Source organism: Leopardus geoffroyi, chromosome A2 (genome assembly GCF_018350155.1).
Source record: "Leopardus geoffroyi isolate Oge1 chromosome A2, O.geoffroyi_Oge1_pat1.0, whole genome shotgun sequence".
Classification (NCBI taxonomy): domain Eukaryota; kingdom Metazoa; phylum Chordata; class Mammalia; order Carnivora; family Felidae; genus Leopardus; species Leopardus geoffroyi.
This window is the reverse complement of record NC_059331.1, coordinates 87,157,862-87,169,001: the sequence shown is the minus strand read 5'-3', so window position 1 is coordinate 87,169,001 and position 11,140 is coordinate 87,157,862. Positions and strand designations below refer to the sequence as shown.

The following is an 11,140-nucleotide window of genomic DNA, read 5'->3' as shown; positions in this document are numbered from 1 at the left end:
TGTGTGTGTGTGTGTGTGTGTGTGTGAGAGAGAGAGAGAGAGAGAGAGAGAGAGAGAGAGAGAGAGTATTAAAAAACAGCAAACATGTGGCGTTGACTTAGGATTGAGTGGTAGACGTTGAAAGAACCTCAAGGAGACTTAATAACGGTTTGAAAATACTAGTTCAAGATGGAGAGAAAAGATCCTTGTTGGAAAGCAAAGTTTGGTAACACTGGCCACTGCAATAAAAAATAAATAAAAAACATACCCAATGAGTTTGTCTTCTGGCTAGGAAGATTTCTAGGAGGAAGATAGAAAGTACAACTGGTTTCTTTTATCTGCTTGTTCTAGATTGAATAGTGTGTCCGCAAAAAGATATTTTAAAACACTAACTCCCACTCTCTGTTACTTGCAAGTAGTGTTTGCAAATGTGTTGAGATGAGGTTATCAGGTTGGATCCTAATCCATGTGATTGGTGTCCTTGGAAGGAGACAAGACGTAAACACTCAGACACCCAAGAAAGTGCCATGTTACAATTGAGGCAAAGCTTGGAGTGATGTGTCTACAGACCAAGGAATACCAGGAATTTCTGGGAACTCCACTAGCAAAGAGAAAAGAATGGAACACAATATATCCTGGAATAATCAGAAAGAGCAGAGCCCTACCAACATTTGATTTTGAACCTGTAGCCTCCAGAAATGTGAGGGAATAAATTTCTGTTGTTTTAAGTCATCCAGTTGTAGCAATTTGCTATGGCAGTTCTAGCAAACTAGAATATATTATGTATAATATATATATTATTATATATGATAAATATATATAGAGAGAGGGCCTGGGTTGTGTATTCTTGATAAATTATAAAATAAAAGAGCTAGGACTTTGTAGATTTAAAAATAAAATGGTTTCATATTACCAGCCCTCCCCCCTCCCCCCCCAAAAATACAAAATAAGTAATAACTTCAGGGCAAAGACCAATCCTGCATGTGCCTGTAGGACTTTTTGTTTCTGCAGTGAGAAGGATCTACTTGAGCATTTCAGTTCAGCAAATAACTTTCTAAGGATCTGAAGAAGTTGCCTTGTAGTCCCTTTCCAAGACTGCTAGGAGCCTCAGGGGCACTGTCTCATAAGAGCTTCACACGAGGTACAAATAGAGAAATGCCTGTCTGAAGAGATAGTGGGTGTGACTTTTAGAGAATGGAGTGAATCCCATAATGATTCACAGGAAACAAAGTAGAAAGTGAAAAGGGGCCTGTGGTCCCTGAATCTTCCAAAGGCAGGTATAAACCCCAGAAATCCCTTCAGCTGCAAATACAGACTGTTTTTGTTTATTGTATTTGTTTTATTTTAGAGAGAAAGAGTGTGAGTGGGGGAGATGAGAAGGGGGAGAGAGAGAATCTTAAGCAAGGATCCACAGCCTGTGTGGAGCATGACACAAGGCTCCATCTCACAGCCCTGAGATCATGACCTGAGCTGATATCAAAAGTTGTACACTCAACCAGCGGAGCCACCGAGGTGTCCAGACAGGCTGGTATTTTTGTTGTTTTTGGTTTTGGTTTTGGTTTTACCAACATGGCAGGATAACTCAGCCAGTTGAACCCATGCCTAGATTCAGGAATTTCAAAGAATCATTACCAGGGAAGGGGACGAGACCCTCATCAGTTAAGGCAAGTGCTCAGCTACATTTCAGAATTGCTTGGAGCAGTTACTACTATGATTTGTTTCCCATTCTTGTCTCTCTTTCAGTGGGAATGTCTATTGGGATTATTGTATCTTGGCTTCACTCTTTTATGCTTGGCCTGTGGACATCGCATTACTTGACTGTTTATAGGCCTTCAGCTTGAAAGCCACCATATGCAACGAACATCACCCCAGTAGCTTCACCTGTATCTGGATTTAGATGATAAGGTTCTAGAATGATGCTGTAATAGGAGACTGAGTTCTTGCGAAGGGGGAAGAGACTATATATTTTGTATATGAGAGGGAAGGATAGAAGATGGACTCTGTCAGACTAAGCATGGCCACAAATGTTTTTGGTGTTCATTTCAGTAAAATGTGTGGTTCATGTACCCCGCGCCTGAATCTGAGCAGACTTATTACTGCTTTGGCCAATAGACTATGGCAGAAGTGGTGCTGTGCTAACATCTGTGTTCAAGCATTAAGAGACTGGAAGAGTCTACTTCCTATGGATACTCATTATGCTATACAAAGCCTAAGCTCCATAGAGAGGTGTTGTTAAATGTAGTTTTTATTGTTGAGCTGCAGTGAGGCCAACAGATCAGAAAACAACTTTCATTGTAAAGACAGTTTGCTATTCATAATTCCCAAGAGAAGGTGATGCACCACACCACACAAGCCTGCTCAGAGAATCCCCTGAGTGGTTCAGGAAGCGGAAGGAGTGAGGGGACAGTACAGAGAAGCAGTCTTTATTGTGGTCTCCATAGAAAAGGAAAGGCCAAGTAAGCAGTTTTGGGACTGCCTAGTTTGAATAATTTCAGCAAGCTCTGGGACCTAGGATCTGTCTTTACTGATCTGGTACCTGGCGCTGTGATGATTTGGCCAGAGGAATATTGCTGACTGGAGTGTAAAAGCCAGAGAGAGGAGGTAGTAAAAGAATATGAACTTTTGATTGGTTAGTTTACATGCACAAAAGCATGCTTCCCTGACGAGCCATTTGTTATCTCTAAGAATTGGCTAGCTCTGGGGGTGGCAGTTACTCCCTAGTCTATAAGGGCTCACATGCCAGAAACACAGAAAATTGTAAAATGCAGTTAAGCACAGGGGTCACTGGCCAAAGGATGATAGCCACATGAGTGGGTCCTAGAGAATGTTCAGTTCACTGAAACCTTCAGCTGACTTGTGCCACAATGTAGTATACATCATATGTAAGACCCCAAGTAAAACTACTCCGTGGACCCCAGTCAACCTATAGAACCATGAAAGATAATCAATTGTCTTTTAAGCTACTAAGCTTTGGGGTGCACAAATCGTAGCAAAAGATAAGTTAAACAATCTGTATCTGTGGATGTATGTGTGTCTACACACACACACACACACACACACACACACACAGGAAGAAGAGAGAGCAAATGAGAAAACTATTAAAAATCGGTCAATAATGTGGGTAAAATATTTATGGGTGTTCTCTGTAAATTTTTTTCAATATTTCTCTGAATTTGAAATGTTTAAATTAAAATTTTGAGAAAAAACAGAAATACAGAAAAACTGTCTTGTGTGGAATATGGATATGAATTCAAATTGTATTATGAAGGCCAGAAGAAAGAACTAATAAGGCTTTTTGTTAGGTTGACGATTACGTGAGGAGAAAAGTATCCCCATTGTGCCTACAGCCTGCATAATTAGTGGCCTAACTTATCACTAAAGTACAAGAAGAGAGAAAAGAAGCCCTGTAAATAAAAGAAATGTGAAAATATGGCCAGCTCTAAAAATACTCTCGCATTAGGTAACTTCCAGAGATCTGGGAATTATTGTTACCTCCCGGCAAATCTTTGAGGGAGAAAAAAAGGAGTGTTTCTACATTCTGATAATTGCAAAATAAAGATGCCTCTAGGTTTAAAAAAAAAATTCTTTATTGGCTTGTATAAATGAGAAGTCTAGAGATGGGTGAGGCTTCATAGGACACTGAGCATAATTTTTCAAATGTATTAACAGGGGTAAGTTTTTTTACTGTTGCTTCTCTCTTTCTCTGTGCCATCTTTATCCTAAAATTGATTCCAACATGACACCCAGTGTATCCAAAGGCTGTCTGCATTCTCATTCCTTCAGGAAAGAGCAAGTGTCTTTAAAAATCTGAGATTCACTGAGAACAAATGCTCACTATGCTTACAAGGCCCCAGGCCATTGTTACCTCCAGAAGATGGAATGTGATGATCAGCCCTGCCTTGGTTGTATGGTTTGCTCCATAAGTCAGGAGTGATATGAGCATATCTGATACTACCTACAGGGAACACAGATGTGCTGAGAATTTAAAAAGTGAAAAGAGATGCTCCATAGTGGACAAACCAATAACTACTGCAGTGTATATTTTCTCTCCACTTCTCATAAATTTCTTTTTGTATATTGCCTCATTTTTTTTTCTTACATTGCAAAGTTACCACTCACTACCATTTCTGAGGATAGCATACTTTTAAGAGGATAGCCAGGCTTACATTGGAAGCTGCTTGTCCCAAGGCAAATTTGTAGGAAAGGGCTACTGCCTGACTTGGTCTGAGTCCTATGACCAAATAATTGTAGCCATGACCTTGAGTCAGTTCCAATAAGAAGGATCACCATTTAACTTGTGGTTTGTGGATGTCACTACAAAACGAGGTTTGGGAGAGGGCTGTGTAGTCAACTACAAGTTGTCTACCCCAAGTTTCATCAGAGACGAGGTGTTGGCTATTGGCTTAAGATACTGTGATAGGCTCCATCGTGGTTTCCAGTGATCCCTCATCCCTGGTATTGACACTTCTCTGCTCCATGTAAGTAGCGGGTAGCTGATGGAATAACATCTAAATCTAGGGAATAGAAGACATCGGAGCTCCAGTCCTGCTCTCTTGGATTGCTCACAGTAGGGGAAGCCAGGAACCATGTCAGGAGGACACTGAAGAAGCCCCAAAGACAGGCTTTGGAGCTGGAGAAAAACTGAGGCCTTTGTCCTACTGCCAACCTCATCTTGTTAGCCGTGAGGTTTCGCAACATTGGAAACAAAACATTTTGCCTTTTGGAAGCCTTCACATGAATGCAGCTTCCACCAACAACTTGACTACAGTATCATGAGAGACTCTGAGACAGAACTGTCTAGGCCTTTCTGAATTCCTGAATCACAGAAATGGAGAGAGGGATGAGCTGATTGTCTCCATAAGCCTCTAAATTTTGAGGTGTTTGTTATACACCAATACATGACTGATAGAGGCTTATATTCTTTATTTTGTTAAAAAATCACCTTAGTGCTAGTTGTGTGTTTATGTGTATATTTTGTCCTGTTAGGTATATTATTATACTTTAATAAGTGTTCTTTTAGCATCAAAGGAAGCTACTCAGTATTTTAGATAAATACTGATAAATACAGATGTGTCTTCTACTTTTAATAATTAGCTAAGATATATATAGTGTGTAGTGTGTGTGTGTGTGTGTGTATATATATATATATAGTATATAATATCAAATATATATAGTATATAGTATGTATATGTCAATTATTTCTTGCAACAGTGTGGAGTAGATTATTAAGGAAAACACTGAGGCTTAAAGAGGTTAGGTAACCCGTCCAAGTTCACCCAAGGATTCAAGGCCACATTATTTTCCCTGAGTGCCCATTCATTTAATCATTATATTTTATATTGAACTTCTATTCCTACTCTTAACCCTAATGCTCATGATTTACTATGGAATTTAGAATGGTCGTATTTGATTTAGGATTTTGTATTACATTCACAGAAATGATTGCTCTATCTCATACATACCGTATTTTGGCATTTGGGTGTCAGAATGATGATAGCTTCATAAACCAAATTGAAATGTTATTCCTCGGTCTAGATTCTGCACTAGTTAATAGTGTGAAGATCATATATTCCCATAAAATATGAAATAATACATTTTGAAAGTGTGGAATCACATTACCTGGTTTCAGAATAATTTTGAGAATATTTTTGAGTCAAGACATTTTTGTTTTTAATTTGTTTTTGTTTTGGAATAATCACAAATTTACAGAACAGTAAGGTTTTTAAATGAATGATTTGAAACTTAGTTTCCCAAACTGATAGCCTACCACTCTCAAACAACATATTATGTAATTCCCATAAACAGGGACTTTCCCCTCTGTGTAACAATAATATAGTTATAAAGGTGAGGGAATTAATACTGATACATTTTTCCATCTAATTGTCAGATCCCAGTACAATTTTACTACTTGTTCAAAAAAAATGTCTTTTCTGCAAAATGATTCAGTTTATAATTACTGGCTGTTCTTCGCTTTCATATGTCTTTAGTCTTCTCAGTCTGGAAGAGTTCCTCTGTGCTTGATTTTGGTGACCTTGACATTGCTATTGTTTATAATTATTTTGTAGAATGCTTCTCCATTTGGATTTTTCTGGTTTTCCTTCATGATGAGATTCAGAGTTTGTCTTTGGAAGGAATGTGACGGAAGTGGCTGCATTGTCCTCTTTGCATCCTCAAGTGACACACGATTTCATCTTTTCCCTTCGCTCTTGGTGGTTCGCTTGGTTAAGATGGTGTCTCCTGGGATTGCCTACTGTAAGGTTCCTATTTTCTTTTTGAAATTAGTATCTACTTTGTGTGGAGATAGTGAGGCCATTTAATATTCTTCTTCATCATATTTTCAATTTATTAATTGTATTCGTTTAAATTGGTATAGATTCATAATTTCTCCTTTTATTCAGTGGGCTATAATCCATCACTCTCATTATTGGCTTTTTTACATTGTTTCTCATGTGACCAATGGGAGCCCTTTCTCATGTCCCATCATTGTATGAGCATTGCCTTTTCTCTGGCACAAAGTGTTCCAGATTCATCTTAAAATTTCCTTGCTGCAAGTATGATGTTACCATTTCTTCTAAGAGCCCTGCTTGCTTTTAGTAGAAATGGTTTTGAGAAGCCAAAATCTGGGCTATATGTTGACTTAGGTTATTGAGGTGTCATTGATGGCAGACAGTGAACAGAGCTTGAGAATATATGTGTGTATATATGCACATGTGTGGACACACACATACATACACACTGTTCTTACTGCTTTATCTATTTATACACCAGCAACTCTGAGTTCACACAAATACATCCAGTTCCAATTCAACACCACAGAGTTCATTTGTAGTTTTCTCCCTTCCCTATTACCAGTTTCCTTCTATAATACTGAGGAATCTGGCTCCCATAAGGCTTAATATATTAACTTATTTGATCCACACCTTGTTTATAATCATTCTCAAATTTTCACTGTCAGTCCTTTTTCACATAGATGCATTCTGGTCCCTTCTCGTATCTAACTCTCCACAGTGGCCTTCTTTTCACTAGAATGAATGCCCCTCTCAACCCATTTGAGCCCAGTATATAATTCCCTTCCTCCCACACTTTGATCTCTGACATGCTATCTTATATTAGGCCACCATCCCGATGTGGATGCTGTCTTCATTTTGCCCAGGTGCTAATGATCCGTTTCAGGCCAAAGTCCCATGAAGGACTATCCTTCTGTTTCCATTCTGACTTCCCACAATGGACCACTCCTATAACTACTTGGGTTGACGTCCTACTTTGGGCAACTCCCTTCCCACCCCACTGTGGACACCTACTTTTCTATTCCCCACCTAATGCCTTAGGAGCAAAATTATTTGGGAAGAGAAGGGAATGAAAAAGAAAGGAAAAGAGCGGATAGTTTTTCTTTTTCTTTCTTTTTTTTTTTTTTTTTTTTGTAACTGCTTTCAGTTTCCTCTGCTATTAGTCTTTTATCCAATGTTTTAATTTTTGAGCTTATTTAAATGTATGTTTTTGCATCTAGATTTAGTCATTTGGAAAAAATTTAAAGCACAGAATAAAAAGGACAAAGTTTTTAATCGTATAATCCATCAGTTTCACAGTTCTGCACATCCTGTGAGAGAGGCATTAACTGGCAATCCTTCAAGATATTTCTGAATGCATTGTGAGATTTTTTCCCTGGGTTATCTTTTCAAGAATATTTAAATAGCAAGCAGCCCTGGAAGATAGAAACTTTGTCTCATAACAGTGCAGAGGACAGATTACTTTGCTACCTACCATAATAAAGATGTCTCCCCCTGCAGCAAAGTTCCCAAAGGTTTGCTTATAGCCTAGTATAAAAGACTGGAGTCTTCTCTTGTGTAACACAACCCACTGTGTGGTAGGACTCTTATCCTAATACCTTGTGGGAGTTGGAACGTGAAGAACTGGCACAATAAAATGATGTTACTCTAGTTTCTGAAGTTGTCTTGAGTCATGACACATCCTATGCCTCGACCTCAGGAGTCTTGTGTCTTCTGCCAGCACAGACACTGTGGCAGGATAATTTGTTAGCTTGCAAGGAGGGCAAAATATCACAGGGTTTACAGTTATTACCAGAAATGTATTTGGTTGCAAATAACAGAAAATCCAAATGCCACTGGCTTGAATAGAGATTTGTTTATTTATTTATTTATTTATTTATTTTTAAATGTTTTATTTATTTTTTTGAGAGAGCACGCAAGCAGAGGAGGGGCTGAGAGAGAGAAGGACAGAGGATACAAAGCAGGCTCTGAGCTGAAAGGCTGACAGGGGTGAGCCCCATGTGAGGCTCGCAAACTCATGAACAGCGAGATCATGACATAAGCCTAAGTCAAATGCTCAACTGACCGAACCACCCAGGCAACCCCCGATTTTTTCTTTTAAAAGAAAGAAAGGGAAGGACTAAGGGAGGGAAGGCAGAAAAGAAGGAAAGACATCTTGAGGTAAGTGGTCCATTAATGGTACAGTTGCTAATGCATGCCTTCATGGACCCGGACTCTGTTTGTATGAATGGTTGTCTTTATCAAGCATGTTTTCTTCTCATAATACAGGCATTATGTCCATTTACCAGGCAGGAAAATGAATGAAACAGGAAAAAAAAAAAGCAATGGATAACACCATTAATTTTTCCAGGAAAAATATTTTTCCTGGGAGCCCTAGTCACTGGACTTCCACTTACCTACCATTCCTTGTCCATATTTATGTCCACATGGACTGCCCTAGTGCCTAAGGGCAAAAGTTGGAGGTCAGTCATAAGTGGTATCTGCCACAAGTATCATCTTATAATACTTAGTCTTTTTTGGATATGTTACATGGCTTCTATTTCTCATTTTGTGAATTTGTTTCCTCTGATTGATCTTGAATAGAACTGCTATCTGTTTTCATTATTTTTAACTTTTGTTTGGAAAAAAAAAGTCTAGGGGATTTATTCTACCTATGATAAAGAAACAGAAACGGGATTTACTCTCCCACCTGAAACAATTAAAAATCAATGCGAAATATATTCATGATTTTCAGACTTAAGACCAGGCCACACAGGAAGGTGCTACCCTAAAGAGGAGTTGTCATGTAGTCGGGTAGTCGCTAAGGAGCAGCATGAGGGCACCTGCGAGGTTGATTTGCCACAATTTCATAGGTTGGGTCAGCAAGGAGACTGCCTGAATGGATTTGGACAGTTGATACTTGTAGCAGAGATAGTAACAATGTGGAGTGGATTTTCCCAATCTCAAGTCCCATTATGAGGATGAAAAGTTAACTCTACATATACTGGGAGTATCTTACAGGAGAAATACCCTGAACTTAGAAGAACCCCCAATCTTACTAGGAAAATCTAGCAAGCCTGGCCAACCTTTGCTCTGGAGGAAGACCTTACATTTCTTACCCTGGTCAGAAATCTCCCCTCTGCTCTAGAGGGAGAACTATCTCTGTTTTCTAACGCTGTTTGCTGTGTAAACGTTTTTGAAAAGCTATTCCAGGACAAAAGCTGCCACAAAACATGTCAAGATGCCATGAAAATTGTCTCTCAAGAGGGAAGACAAACAAGGTGAACCTTACAGTTACCCCAGCTGATGGCCTGAAGAGTTGATAGGGTGAAGTGCAGGGAAGGCAACAGAGAAAATGTGGTCATTTCCCTGCCTTGAGGAATGTTCTATCCAATGTTAGTTAGAAGCAGTGAGTGCAAACACCTTTGCCTTGTTCTTGATCACAGGAGTCTTGTGGTAGCTCAAAACTGGAAACAACCCAAATGTTCAACCACAGATATATAGATGAACAAATTATAGTATAGACGTAAAATAGAGTAACAGCCGACAATAAAAAGGATCAAATCAATAGACACAAAAAGAAAAAAATTGAACTGATTATGCTAAGTGAAAGTAGACATAAAAAAGCTCATTCTGTGGGGGCACCTGGGTGGCTCAGTCAGTTGAGCATCTTAATTTGGCTCAGGTCATGATCTCATGGTTTGTGAGTTCGAGCTCCGCGTTGGCCTCTGTGCTGATGGCTCAGAGCCTGGAGCCTGCTTCAGGTTCTATGTCTCCCTCTCTCTGCAACTCTGCCGCTCACGCTCTGACTCTCTGTCTCAAAAATAAACATTAAAAAAAAAAGTCGTGCTGTGTAATATTCTAGAAATTGCAAATCTATAGTATCAGAAAACAGATCTGTAGTTGTTTGGGTTGATACCAGAGATAAATTCCAAAATACCATGAAGAGAACTCTGGGGGTGGCAAATATTTATTACCTAGATTATGGTGATGGTTTCATGCGTATACACAAATGTCACAAGATCAATTTGTACATTTAAATATGTACAATTTGGGGTGCCTGAGTGGCTCAGTCGGATAAGCCTCTGACTTTGGCTCGGATCATGATCTCACATTTGGTGGGTTCAAGCCCTACATTGGGCTCTCTGCTGTCAGCACAGAGCCCACCTCGGATCCTCTGTCTCCCTTTCTCTGCCTCTTCCCCGCTCACACTCTGTCTTTCAAAAATAAAAATAAAAACATAAAAAATAAATTAAAAATCAATTTTAAAAATATGTGCAATTTATAGTATGTAAATTATACCTTTAATAAAACTGTGAAAGTGGAAGAAAACACTAGAGATAGTAGACTCATTTTTAAAATTTTCTATTACAACTCATTTGCTGTTTTTCCTTATTTTTGTTATTTCAGACTTCTTGAGGTGAGTGCTTACTACACTTCTTAATCTCACCTAATGAGTCGTGACAATACCTCATAAAATAAATTTGCTTATAAGTATAGCTTTGATCATCTAATCTGTAATCTTAGTTTTGAATTTTGCCTTGACCTTGTAGCTATTTAGAAAAGTTATTTAATAATTTAGAGGGTGGAACTTTTAGTAATACTAAATTGTATTGCATTTTTTGGATAGATAATCTTAACCTACAATCTCATATGCTGGTTGTTTGTTAATCTGTTCAGAATTGTGTTTGTTCCCACTCATTCTGCATCCATATCACCTCTATTAGGCCAGTGCACCCACATGCCAGTTGCTGTAAATTTCGGCAATTAAAAGCCCCAGTTGTTTTTTTCTTAAGAGAATTGTCCTCAGCCAACAGGGGCCACCTCATCCAAGAGTTAGATCCCTCCCCTCCAGGGTAGCACATAGTCACTCAATGATCCAGAGAGAGGTACCA

The 11,140-nt window shown here is 38.9% G+C and overlaps 1 long non-coding RNA gene across 1 annotated transcript; it reads left to right on the top strand.

Annotated features, from left to right (window-relative positions):
* Window positions 1-4,307: 4,307 nt before the first annotated feature.
* LOC123607637 lies at window positions 4,308-7,819 on the top strand. Its single transcript, XR_006716827.1, has 3 exons — window positions 4,308-4,457; window positions 6,045-6,153; window positions 7,558-7,819. It is a non-coding gene; the product is annotated as an uncharacterized LOC123607637 (long non-coding RNA).
* Window positions 7,820-11,140: the final 3,321 nt, after the last annotated feature.